The sequence below is a fragment of the Octopus sinensis genome, linkage group LG2 (genome assembly GCF_006345805.1).
Source record: "Octopus sinensis linkage group LG2, ASM634580v1, whole genome shotgun sequence".
Taxonomy (NCBI): domain Eukaryota; kingdom Metazoa; phylum Mollusca; class Cephalopoda; order Octopoda; family Octopodidae; genus Octopus; species Octopus sinensis.
The window spans coordinates 93649435-93662989 of record NC_042998.1 but is presented as its reverse complement, the minus strand read 5'-3'; the positions used below and the strand labels follow the sequence as shown (position 1 = coordinate 93662989).

Here is a 13555-nt window from a genome sequence, read left to right as displayed (position 1 = left end):
TACTATAAAGGAGATGAATTTATGCCTACTCGAAATAAATAATCTCTTTGTGAAATCTCTTATTCAAACAATGAAGCACTGAAAAAACAGCAGCACTCAAGTTGCTTCAAGCATACTAGTCTTCACCGTGTTAGATCTCTTAGTAAGAATTTAGGAAATGGAATTTCTCCTCTGGGTTCTGTCAGCCTCTTGTCGCAAATTGCAGGAATTTTGATAATTACATTTATTTGATCTTTGAAATTACAAGATGTTTTTTATACTACGCAAGATACATACATGCATACATACATACATACATACATACATACACATACATACATACATACATACATACATACATACATACATACATGCATGCATGCATGCATGCATACATACATACATACATACATACATACATACATACATACATACATACATACATACATACATACATATTAGTTATTGGTATACACCTAGTAGTTTGCCGGGAAAACACGTTCACTAGCTCAGTGTTCGTTAGTTATCTAATTAATGAGAGAGACGGAAGATGGCAGATACGAGAATCTTTATTGATCAATCTTTATTGGTATTATATATATGTGTGTGTGTGTGCATTTGCTTTTATGAGAAGTTATATATAAAAACAATTTAGCATAAAACTGAAGTATTACTGAGTATACTTTAGTATTAATTTTTACAAGAAAAATGTTGACAGTAGCTTTTCTTTATTTACGAGAGTTATTGGTTGTGAACCTTTTGTATCATATTCTCAAGGTTTCTAAGTTATCCTGCATTGAGATTGTTGTTGTGGTAGTGTTTAACTTAGTTTATGGTTATTTTGTTGTATACATTACATTATACATTGATATAGTGTCTTTTATTGGGTATCTAATTCTGGTAAGGGTTATACTTGTTCAAGAATGTATTGCTTATGGAAGTTTTGTTGCATATATTTTGTATTACGCTAAGAAGTAGTGCAAGGTACCAGAATTTTCAAATCAAGTCAAATAAAACAAACTACCCGAGTCGTTTGAGTATTTGTGCAAGTGGAGTCTGGACAGACTGGTTTGTACTTGCATCTAGTCGTATAAGTTGTAATAATGAAATCAAACCAAATAGTGGTAATTTCAAATTATATGATACAAATTATATTATACATATTCTTCAGGTCTGCATAATAGATAATAGGAAATTCATCCATTACATTAGACCTTTCAGTTAAAACATTTCAAAATATATTGTTTTATTCACATATTATTTATAATTTTGAAATGTTTTAACCGAGGAAGATCTTACGTAATTGATGTATATCCTATTATATATGACACAGGCCCGAAACGTACGTGTTAAATGATTTCAAAGTATCAGTTTGGTTTGACTGCCTTGTTACAACTTGTGTGTGTGTGTGTGTGTGTGTGTGTATGTGTGTGTGTGCACTTACAGTATTGTAAGTATGGATATAAATATCATCAACAATAGCAATCCAAGCAAAAACCAGGCAGTTGTATTATCAGGTTACACAGCAAATATCACAAAATGCTAACATTAATCAATTCGCACTTAACGGTCTATCGGCTAATTGCAGCTAAATTGATTAATCGATTAGAAGATAATAACGTCTTCACAAATTATGGCTGCCCTAGAAAAACAATAATTTCAAATCGCTTTCATTAGATAACGGATCTTCATTTAAAAAAAATTGTTTTGGAAAGAAACTGTTTCGATGAAAATTGTCATCATAGTCAGAACCGGTTTGATAGTGTGCCTGAGCACACATCAACCTTTCTCAACTAAAGGAGGAGTAAAGATAAGTGGGGAAATGTGATAACGAATTACAACTGATGTAAGCATTACTGGCTTCATCTGTCGAGCCAATGAGGGAGAATTTTCGTGGCCGCTCGATCTTCTAGAAATAGCAGTCAAAGCCCCTTCGAATATCAATTATACCTCATTAAACAAGAGAAAACACATTAGATAATGTTGTCTTCAATAGAGTAAGTTTAAAAAAAGACCGGATGGATGGTCGCGGCTAGAACGTCTTTAATCATAAGACTGTCCAGTTAGGACTCATATGGGAATCAACAACAGCAACAAACATAACAGTGACAATAGCAACAACAACGACAATAACGACTAGCTTCATAATTTTGCAAGGCTTGAAGTATTTAGTTAGCCAAAACTACAACATCAGTTGTACCACTAATAAACGCTCTTAGAAATGTCATGAAAATCATACGCCCTCTATTCCTTCTCGAAAAATATAGAAGTTTTGAGCCTAGTCGAAAGAAACCCATGATATCGGGATTTTTGAACATTTTTTACGATTCTTTTGAAGCTGAGTGAAACATCCTTTGTAATACAACATATAACAACATATTTACGATTAGCTACGACTCTGTGTGTATTGCATGTAATTTAGAATTGTTGCGGGAGCGTGGCTTCGTAACATGAGCTACGAATTCGCTAAATACTTTAGGTGCTTATGTAATCACAAGCAGATATAAATACCCTCTCGATTACCCTATCTTTGACTCAGTGGGACATCCTGGATGTGACATCAGGAGGGAAAGAGAGGTGCAGCAGTAGAACTCATTTACAACTGACTAGACTGGAGCAACGTGAAATAAAATACGTTGCTTCAGGACACAACGTGCGGCTCGATCCCTGAATTGAACCCATCACATTATGACATTTAACTAGGCCACGTCCCTTCATTTTAAAATATTAAAAAACCAGTAATCGGACCACTAAATTCTAATTTCAGTGAATATGTAAATACTTAATCTATATTTCAGAGATGAGGAGTTTATACTGTTTACATTAGTCAAACTGTTTTCCTCATCTTGATTGTTGCTTTTCGCTGCGTTTCGGTTGTTGTACGCTCCAGCCTTTTATCAGGTATCTTGTGATTCCCCTCAGTGCCTCAGAACCTCCAGGTCAAATATGGAATTATATTATTCAATCTGTACGGAGTCGACAAAGAACATCAATGGAGGTTTATAAACCTTAAGAATTTACTCGGCCACTGCCTACGGGCGTAGTGTTGTGGAGAAAGGCGTTAGTTAATGCAATGCTGTTACCCAAAGGTCCTGAGTTCAATCTGAGGCAAGACATTTAGGTGAATCACAAGACACCTGAAGAAAGCTGGAGCATACAGCAGCCAAAACGTAGTGAAAACAATAAAGATGACATCAGTTCGACAAATGTAAAAGAAAAAAAAACAATAAAGATGAGGACACCTGTCCGACAAATTTAAAAAGTGTACCTAATATAAATACTTAGTTTAGAGATATAAAAGAGAGAACACTTTGCTAATTTATGCTAGCGTCTCATCTTATCGAGGAAGATGTTAATTTTGGGGGTGAAGATTCTCTCCTTATTTACTTAATGTTTTTGTGTAACTCTGTCAGCCTTCGTCGTACTTTTCCCTCCACCAAATATTGTATCTATATAACAATATTATTCATTGTATCTTCTGTGTATGTTAAGACAGTAGCGTGTGAATTAAGACATGCTAAACAAACGCCGGTTTGTCTTTAAAGAAAGAATGTCCAAACGTTAGAATACATTGTACTTTCTCAAATCTCACACATAGATACTGCATGTTTGTTGGTGATTTCCATCTGTAGATTATTTCTTTACCTTTCATTGTAAATAAAGGTAGATGAGTTAAGATTTCGACTGAATAAATGCTAGACTGATTATCAGATTTTTCTTCCCTCGAAATTGTTCAAACTAGTTCCTAGGAAATCAAGTAATTTTTGATAATCCTGGATTATTTCTACATATCTTAAAATTTACAGAAGTTAGACTAGTAACCACATTAACAAATATTAGTACTCTCTCTCTCGATCAACTTGAAGACCAGACGTCCACATTAAATGGAGGAAGTGAACAGCCAATACACCGCTGAGAAACTATGAAAGTATGGACGTTAAAATTGAAATGCAATAAATAAATAATTAAATAAATAAATGAACTGGATGCGGCACTCCGTCGGTTACGACGACGAGTGTTCCAGTTAATTCGATCAACAAAACATCCAGCTCGTGAAAGTAACGTGCTCTCAGGGAGATTCGGTGTGACTCAGAATGTGACAAAGTTGGCCCTTTGAAATATAGGTACCTCTTACTTTTGCCAGCTGAGTGGACTGGAGCAACGTGAAAATAAAGTGACTTGCTCAAGGACACAACGTGCAGCCGGGAATCGAACTCACAACCTTAAGATTGTGAGATGAATATACTAACCACCAACCCACGCGCTTAGTGTAAATTAACAAACAAGCGAATAAATAAAAAGAATGGGAATTTATTTAGACTTGTTGGCTCCCCAAAAAAGAAAATAAAAATGTTTAGAAATTGAGTGAATTTTCTTTATGTAGAACTTAGTGCAAAATAATTCTGATCGGCTAGAGGTGAGAGAGGGGCAAAGACAATGATATGCACACACACACACACACACACCACACACACACACACACCACACACACACACACACATTTATATATATAGGATCTTTTCGGTTTGAACGGCAGTTTTTTTCTAGCGGTGTCATATGAAATTGTCACCCATAATTATGACCCTAGTATCGATCTATTGCATTTCAATCTGTTTTAGGGTTAGGGTTAGGGTTAGTGGTGGGGGGAAGGGTATCTTTTTTTCTTCACAAATGTAAATAAATCCAATCTGTTTCTTAAACGAGGGACATATTCATACGGCACAGAATGATTTTAACTCAATAGACGTCAGTGATTGGTTGAAATTGCAGAAATTGAAGAAAAAAACAACAAATATCTTACAAACTATAGAATTTTCTCAATAAAGCCAAGAGAAAAAGATGTTTTATAAACACATTCTACCAGTATACGAAGTTTTAAATTTTTAGTTACCTAGAAATTATGTTAAAAACTGCCGTTCAAACCGAAAAGATCCTATATATATGCATACACACGTACGACAGGCTTTCACACAGTTCCCATCAACCAAATTGTCACACAAGGGAAGCTCGAAGTTTGAGAAGACACTTGCCCAAGGTGTTGTGAATTCTTATTCTTTTATTTTTTTTACTTGCTTCATTCATTAGACTACATCCATGCAAGGGCACCGCCTTGAAAAATTATTTTTGTTGAATAAATCGATTCCAATTATCTTTTTAAAGCCTGGTACTTTTTCTATCGGCCTTTTTCATCGAACCGCTAATTTACGGGGACGTAAACACACTAACACTGGTTGTCAAGAGTTGTGAGCAACACACACGACGGCTTTTCAGTTTCTATCAATTAAATTCACTCACAACGCTTTAGTCGGCCCAAGGCTATAGTAAAAGACACTTGTCCAAGGTGCCACGCAATGGGACTGAACCCAGAATGATGAGGTTGGGAAGCAAACTTACCACACAGCCACTCCTGTGGAAGTTTATGAATGATCTATTTGGAGCAGCTGCAACCGAGATATGTTTCTTCACGCCGCACCAGGTATTTCTACCTTCTCCCTAGTTTTGCTAGGTCCCTAACGTCATGTGGTGTGTCTCTGGCAATAACATCAACGTAGTCGAATAGTCATCGTCTTCTTGTAGGGTTCGGAAGTATCCACTATGATCTGGTGATCAACACGATTGCAATGACCAGCAAAGCCTGTCCTGCGTTGAGCAACGGGTGAAAATACTGAAAAATGAGATTCTGCTGAGATTCTGTTCATTATCACGTAGAGATTTACGAACGTGCGTAAACACACACGCATACGCACATACACACATGCATGCGCGTCTACATATGCATACACACACTAAGCCTTTTTTGTCTTTTAGTTTTCTCTTAATTCATATAATGAATCTATTCACTGGTTCATAGTCGAAAACTAGGCTGATTTAACAAGGGACATCATGTCGCACGTCAGTTTAGACAAACTACAACAGTTAAAGGTTTCGTGGTCGAGGGAGGAGGTAGGCTGAAATGAAGCAAATACTTGTTGTTCAAGAAATAATATAAGAATCAGCAACATTAAGGAGAACAGCAATAACAACAATAACACTTTGTGACAGACACTGCGTATTTACAGAGCACATAGAGAGAGAAAGTGAGAGAGGGAAAGAAGGAAGAAAATAAAGATAAACAAGCAGTGTGTGTGAGAGAGAGAGTGAGAGCGAGTAAGCCATTCATATAATTCAGGTTTAGCCATTCATGTCGATGAAGGTGACTTATTCACATAGGCATTCGCGTAGATAAAAATAAGTCATTCACGTAGACACGAATAAGTCGTTTATAGTGATCGCTGTTAATTATTCATATAAGTGAGGGGCTATGAGGGGACTGATCACGTAGATATGATATCCCGTATATTTTAATATTTCTCTCAGGCTTCAAGTAGTTGAAATGAGTCTAACATCTAATTAAATCAGAGAAGCTATTAAAGATTCCATCTTTGTACATCAAAACTAGAACTCATTTTTCTACACTTCGCAAGATTCAACCTTAAAGACGGTGAAGCTGTTGTTGTTGCGGTAAAGGCGCCTGAGATGCCGAGTCCGACGCCAACGCTACAGTCTCGTACCGGTCCGCCGCTTCGCGTGAAGACGTGTTCCGGCGCCCGGCGGCGTGACGCCGAGCGAACGGCGACGCGACACATACAGCTCGACCGACCTGGTCCTTGGAGCTAATCCTTCTTCCGAAGGTACGGATCCATTTCGCCGACTTCCCTTACCTACATTGGCGCTATCGACAAGAGGCTGTACACTTTGGAGACCTGCTGCGGATGGTGGATACGGATCGACTCGAGAGTTGCAAATCGTTACGGACCCGGATTTTCCAGGACCGCCTGCGTATTTACAGGTCAGTGTTTATTGGATAGACTTGTGGTGATCAAAATTATCCCCAGCTATGACCACACTATCTTGTATATCCAAAGACTTCATTGTCCAATTTCTTGTTAGTAAGACGAGAGTGTATGATTTCTTGTAGGTTTTACTGTTGCTTCTATCAAGTGGAGTGAACACACAGATCTCTCACTGACTTGTGGGACATTGTAGCTTTGAATAGCAACACATGGTCCCAATTGTTAGAGAGAGAGATGAACAGCGTCATTTAGCATTAAATGTATTGGCAATGACACAACGAAGCAATATTGATCATATACAACGTAGAGATAATTTGTAACTGGTAAGATGGCATAAGGCAGTGGCTTGGCGTAGAGTGTCGGATTGCCAGAATCATTAGAGCATCGGTCAACAGCTTCTATACTCTTTTGCTTGTTTCAGTCATTTGACTGCGGCCATGCTGGAGCAACGCCTTTAGTCGAGCAAATCGACCCCAGGACTTATTCTTTGTAAGCCTAGTACTTATTCTATCGGTCTCATTGCCGGACCGCTAAGTTACAGGGATATAAACACACCAGCATCCATTGTCAAGCGATGTTTGGGGACAAACACAGACACACAAACACACACACACACACACACACACACACACATTTATATATATATACGACGGGCTTCTTTCAGTTTCCGTCTACCAAATCCACTCACAAGGCTTTGGTCGGCCCGAGGCTATAGTAGAAGACACTTGCCCAAGGTGCCACGCAGTGGGACTGAATCCGAAACCATGTGGTTGGTAAGCAAGCTACTTACCTCACAATGTTTCAGCAGTTTGCGTTCTGAGTTCAAATCCCACTGAGATCAATTTTACCTTTCATCTTTCGGTCGATAAAATAAAGTACCACTCAAGCCACTCGAAGCAGTTTAATCAACTGTTTCCACTTCTCAAATTTCTCGCCTTGTTTCTGTTTTAAAAAAATTATACAGTCGGTCATATGATATTTCACATTTAAGTGCTAAATAACCACTAAAAGTATGTAGAACAAACCTTTATGGACGTTATAATGAAAACCAGTACAAATACTGTCACAACTTTTCTTTATTGCCCATAAAGGGTCAACATAGAGGGGGACAATACAACATTCATATACATCGAATGAGGTTATAAAATTTTATATAAAAATGATTATAAAACGGATGAAACACAAATTACAAAACAAACAATAAAAGGACAATATGAGGTTAAAAAAAACAAGTGTGCTCCGACCCCAGGAGCTTTGTCTTTTTAACCGACACCTTTTGGAAGTCCTTACAGCGTGTTCATGCAGGGCCTTTCACTCCTAGCATCCGTACAACACGCATCCATCTTTTTTTGTACGTACACTCTGACAGACACCTTCTCTCCATCCCCACCTTCATTTTCAGATGAAACGTAAAAATATACCAGTACAAATACTGTCACATCAAGCATTCCAAATGCAACATACCTATAAACTTTGCCTCTTATTCATAAACTCGCACTCGATCGGTTCCAGTTGATTCGATCAATAGATCAGTCTGCTTATGAAATTAACATGCAAGTGGCTGAGTACTCCACAAACATGCGTACCATTAACGTAGTTCTCAGGGAGATTTGGCGTAACACAGAATGTGACAAGGCTGGCCCATTTTTGCCAGGTGAGTGAAATGAAGCAATGTGAAAATAGAGTGTTTTAATCAAAGCTACAACCCGCCGCCGGGAATAGAAATCACGACTTTTTGATCGTGAGTTGAGTAAATTAACCACTAAGCCACAAGCATTCACCTTTTATACATACAAACAATAAATAAAGTTGAAAATACATCTGTCTTCTTTTTGGTTCTCTCACATTTAACTTCATATCATACTCTTTACTCTTTATGCTTTTACTTGTTCCAGTCATTTGACTGTGGCCATGCTGGAGCACCGCCTTTTAGTTGAGCAAATCGACCCCAGGACTTATTCTTTGTAAGCCTAGTACTTATTCTATCGGTCTCATATTCATCAAAATCTCAAAACAGGCTGAATTGTTTTATAAAATATAATACCTTCTAGATAGCAAATTATTACGGGCGAAGAGAGTAGAACAACAATGGCAAAGTGTCCTAGCATAAATGTTTCCTTCTTCATTTTATCCTCTAGCCTACTGGCTCATAAGATCGAAATTTATCCGGATTTTCAAAGCGTCTTGGCGGAATGTGCAAGACTTCATCTTGAACTGGACACCAATCCATCGCAGGGTAACCCCACAGGCACTACTGGTACACATTGTTAGCTAAGTGTAATGGGTAACGTGAACTGAAGTGTTCAAGGATACAATACGCCGCCATGATCAAATCAACACCCTTACTTCTAGGACATGTCTTTTCACTTTTGGGCTAAATGCCTCCTTGTGGTACTTGCACCTTTTTACCTTCTGGATTAAAATACCTTCGGTTGATTTTTACTTCACCTTTATCCAGCGCCAATAAAGTAATAATCAGTAATGATCAACATTTCCGAATAGGTGTCCTGATGTCCCATACTTTATCCTGAAAGAAAAAGGGCATTTTTGTTCTAAGTATTCTTTTGTTTCATGCAACAGAAATTACGTTTCTGGAATTTTCTTTTCCAAACTACCGAAACTCCGAAAGTATGCTGAGCCGATTCAATTGCTTTTAAACTTTATAAATACATGGTTTTGAGGTAAGATTGAAACTTTAAAAAATTGAGAGTTTTCGAGCTTCTGGGGGCAATAGAATCTTTTATACCTCATTATATGTTGTCTCATCATCGTGCAGTCTGCTTCTAATATCCATGTTCTTACATCGATAAAGGAAATAGCTACATAGACACTACTGTACCACTACCTTACAAAAAAAAAGAAAAACTTTATTGTGTGTCAAGTCAAGAGAAAACAAATATGTACGCAGTATTAAATCAGTTGCCGGGCAAATGCCTAGCGGCATTTCATATGTCCTTATGTTCTGAGTTCAAATTCTGCCGAGGTCGACTTTGACTTTCATCCTTTCGGGATCGATTAAACAAGTAGCAGTTGAGCACTGAGTCGATGTAATTGATTAACACCCTTCTTTAAAAATTTCAGTACATATGATCAATCAATTGATCATATGTATTGGTCGAAGTACCATACATATTTTCAGTCGAACAACGGTCACGTGGGGAGAGAAGAGAGAGCAGTAGAGGCACAGGGATAGAAGAATTAAGGAGGGGCGCGAAAAAAATGAAAGGGACAGAGTGAAGTGAAAGAGGAGAAAAAGTGAGCCTGAAGCGGAGGCCAGGAAATGTGAGAGAGAGGGCACGAAAGAACGAAGAGTGGAATGAACGAAGTAAGTGTGAAGTCCTAGTGTATGGGGGGTTCTTGATGCTTCTTGTCGGTGGAGGATGAGGGTTAGAAGGATTTGAGGTGGGTTTTGTTTGAAATTTTTCAGGGAGGAAAGGGCTTTTGTAGGGTTCGGGGAGGTTGTGTCCTGTGTGGAGGGGGTTTGAAGAGTATGTGTGTTTGAGATGTGGTTTGTTAAGTTAAGTTAATTTTTTGGCTCAAAAAGCTAAAAGAAAGGCCATGTAGGAGGACATGGAGTTATGTACAGGGAGGGTGTTCATGCAAAGAGTTCAGGCCATTTCTGGTCAAGAGAGACTTTGAACCGAGCGGTCGTCGGCATCTTCACTATCTCGTCCGGCAGCTTATTCCACGGATCCGCAACCCGGACGGAGAAAGCCCCTCTCCTTCGATTGAGATGAAATCGTCATAGATAGAGCTTTTCGGAGTGACCCCGCAGCCGACGCTCTGGAGCAGGAGTGAAGAACAGCTCTTTCGAGAGGTTACACTTTCCGCTTATGTTGTGAGCAAGAATGAGATCACCACGGCATCGTCGTTTTTCTAGAGAATAATGGTCGAGCGTCTTCAGCCTTTCTTCATAGGACAAATTCTTGAGACCAAGAACCATGCGGGTAGCCAGCTTCTGGACTCTTTCGAGATGATATATGTCTTCGAGGAGATAAGGAGAAGAGGCTTGAATCCCGTACTCCAATATGGGTCTCACCAGCGTGATATAGAGCGGTAGGAATATGGCTGCTGTGAGCATTCCGAATGACCATCGAATCAAAAACAGAACTCTGCGTGCTTTGTTGGCAGCATGGACACACTGGGCCGAAGGCGAAAAGGAAGAATCCACCAAGATACCCAGGTCCTTTACCTATTCGGTCCTCTCCAGCAGCAGACGACCCGGCTCGAAATCAAGTTGAGTTGCAGGAGGAGAGCCAACAGGCAGATGACAGCACTTTGACACGTTCAGACACAGGTCCCATACGTTAGAACATCTCCAAACTTGGTGGAGGCATCGACGAAGATCATCTATATCACCGGGAGGAGCGACCAGTTTGACATCATCGGCAAATAGAAGGGTGTATTGCGTGAGGTCGTCGGGCAAGTCATTTATGAAGACTAAAAACAATAAGGGCCCAAGCACTGAACCTTGAGGCACGCCACTGCTCGCACTGGAGACGTCGGACAGCGAACCATTAACTTGGACTTGGAAGGAGCGATCTGAAAGGAAAGCACCAACCAATCGTACAATATCTGGATAGAAATTATATGCTTGAAGCTTGACAAGTAATAGGCGGTGGTTAACCGAGTCAAAAGCTTTGGCAAAGTCCAATAAAACGATGTCAACAGCATCACCATCATCCAGGATACGCGTCACCAATTCTTCCATTACCAGCAAGTTGGTCAAGCATGATCTCTTCGGCACGAAGCCGTGTTGAGAATCAGAGATAGAGGCTGTGATTTGGAGGTGAAGCAACATACTTTTCTTAAGGATGGTTTCGAACACCTTGCTGATTATTGAAGTAAGGGAAACCGGTCGGTAGTTAAGCGGGTCTTCGCGGCTCCCTTTCTTGAAAATTGGGCAGATTATCGCTGTTCTCCAGTCCGCAGGTATAACACCCGTCGCCAATGACATTAAATAGAAGTGTTAAAGGTTCGCAGATGACCGGAGCCAACGCGTTGATAACCTGTGGGTGTATGCCGTCAGGACCGTGACCCTTGTTGACATCGAGGCCTTGAATAACGCGTTCGACTTCGTCCCGAGTGATTACCAATCTAGGCATTGGAGGTACCGATCTATCAAATGGAGGGGGTTCACGACCATCATTTCGTTTGAAAATAGTTGAAAAAGCCTCGGCAAATAACTGACTCTGCTGATAAGGGTCCTCAATCGATACGCCTGTTGAGTCTACCAACGTCGTAATTTGGTTGTTCAAGCGGGAATTCCGTTGGACATGGGCAAAGAAGGTTTTTGGATTGTGACTGGCGTTTGTCGCGATTCTGTATTCATATCTGAAGCGTTCTTCCTTTTCAATTTTCACGGCTCGGTCTCGTTGAGTTTTGTACACCTCAAAAGCTGCAGTCGAATCTAAATTTTTGAATTCAGCCCAAGCAATATCTCTGGGGCGAAGTTCTCGTTTAACCTTCTTCGTCACCCAGGGCTTGTGTTTCTTCTTCTTGGGAAGCCCAACGGGAACTGCTTGGTCAGTCAACCAGATTACATATGCTTTGAGGGACGACCATAGTTCGTCAACTGAGGACATCGTCATCAGGGATCGCCAGTCCAGAAGCGCGGAAGCCTCGGTTAGAATTTCAAGATTGATTGCAGAGAAGATTCTACGTGGCAGAGAAGTAGTTGTGGGCGTAGAAAAAGTTGTGTGCATGTCGAACTTCAGGACCGCGTGATCACTCTTGGCAAGAGGGGCGCACACAGATAAGCCTGAAACTGATCTTGGATAGCGGGAGAGGGTAACAGTGGGAGTATGTGTTGTGGATCTTTTTATGAATGGGTTTTTGGATTTGTCGTTTGATATGAATTGTGTTTCATAATTGTGGAAGAAATCTTTGTTGTTTTCCCAGCGTTTAAGGGAAGTTCGTTCTTCCTTTTCACATTCATCTTTCCATAGTTTAATGACATGTTCGAGGGGCTGTTCATTGGTGTGTGAGGTAAGTTCCAAAAGCATCTCATCGTCTATTTTTGTGTATTTTTGTTCGTGGTTTTTTGCTCTGAGTTTTAAAAGTTCTACTTCAGTTTTCATTCTATCCATTGATAGTTTTTCTCTTAGGGAGCGTTGTTGTTCAGGTTCGTCTGGGATGTGTTTAATTTGGAATTTTCGGAGTAGTATGATAGGGGAAGAGTTCAACCATTCGTCGTAAATTTCAGCTTTGTTGTGGTTTTAAGCATGTTCCAGAAGAAAAATTTTCTGTTGTGTAGTTTCTTGGTCCAGGTAGTGTTGATGTGGTTTTTAATGTGCTGTGCTGGAGTTGAAGTGTGTTCATTCGGTCTATTGGGTGGTGTCTGAGGTTCCTTCGATGTTAAGTTGGTAAGTAAAGTTTTCAGTGTAGTGCTAATTTCATTTAGGTTTACACCAATCTTATCCGAAAGTTGTTGATAAGGGTTGTTTTCTGAGGTATCCTGGGTTTGATGGAGAAGTTCGTCAATTTTGTTGGAAAGTGTAAGTAGATGTGTGTTAAGTACTTTTATTCTCTAGCTATTAAAAGCTATTATTACTTGCTACAAAATATATTTTTGTTGTTGTTATTATCAATATATATATATATATATATATACTAGATGACGTACCCAGTGATTCCTGGGAAAGCGGGGTTTACCCCTTGGTTCCCTTCTCATAATTGTCTCGCTACTCTAATAACAACAATACAAAGTATGTAGCCCTTAAAACGGTTTTGTGCATTTGCAG

The 13555-nt window shown here is 39.5% G+C and overlaps 1 long non-coding RNA gene across 1 annotated transcript; it reads left to right on the top strand.

Annotated features, from left to right (window-relative positions):
• The first annotated feature begins 6488 nt into the window (after window positions 1-6488).
• LOC118762296 lies at window positions 6489-11038 on the top strand. The gene is made up of 3 exons (XR_004998048.1): window positions 6489-6734; window positions 6919-6921; window positions 11029-11038. It is a non-coding gene; the product is annotated as an uncharacterized LOC118762296 (long non-coding RNA).
• Window positions 11039-13555: the final 2517 nt, after the last annotated feature.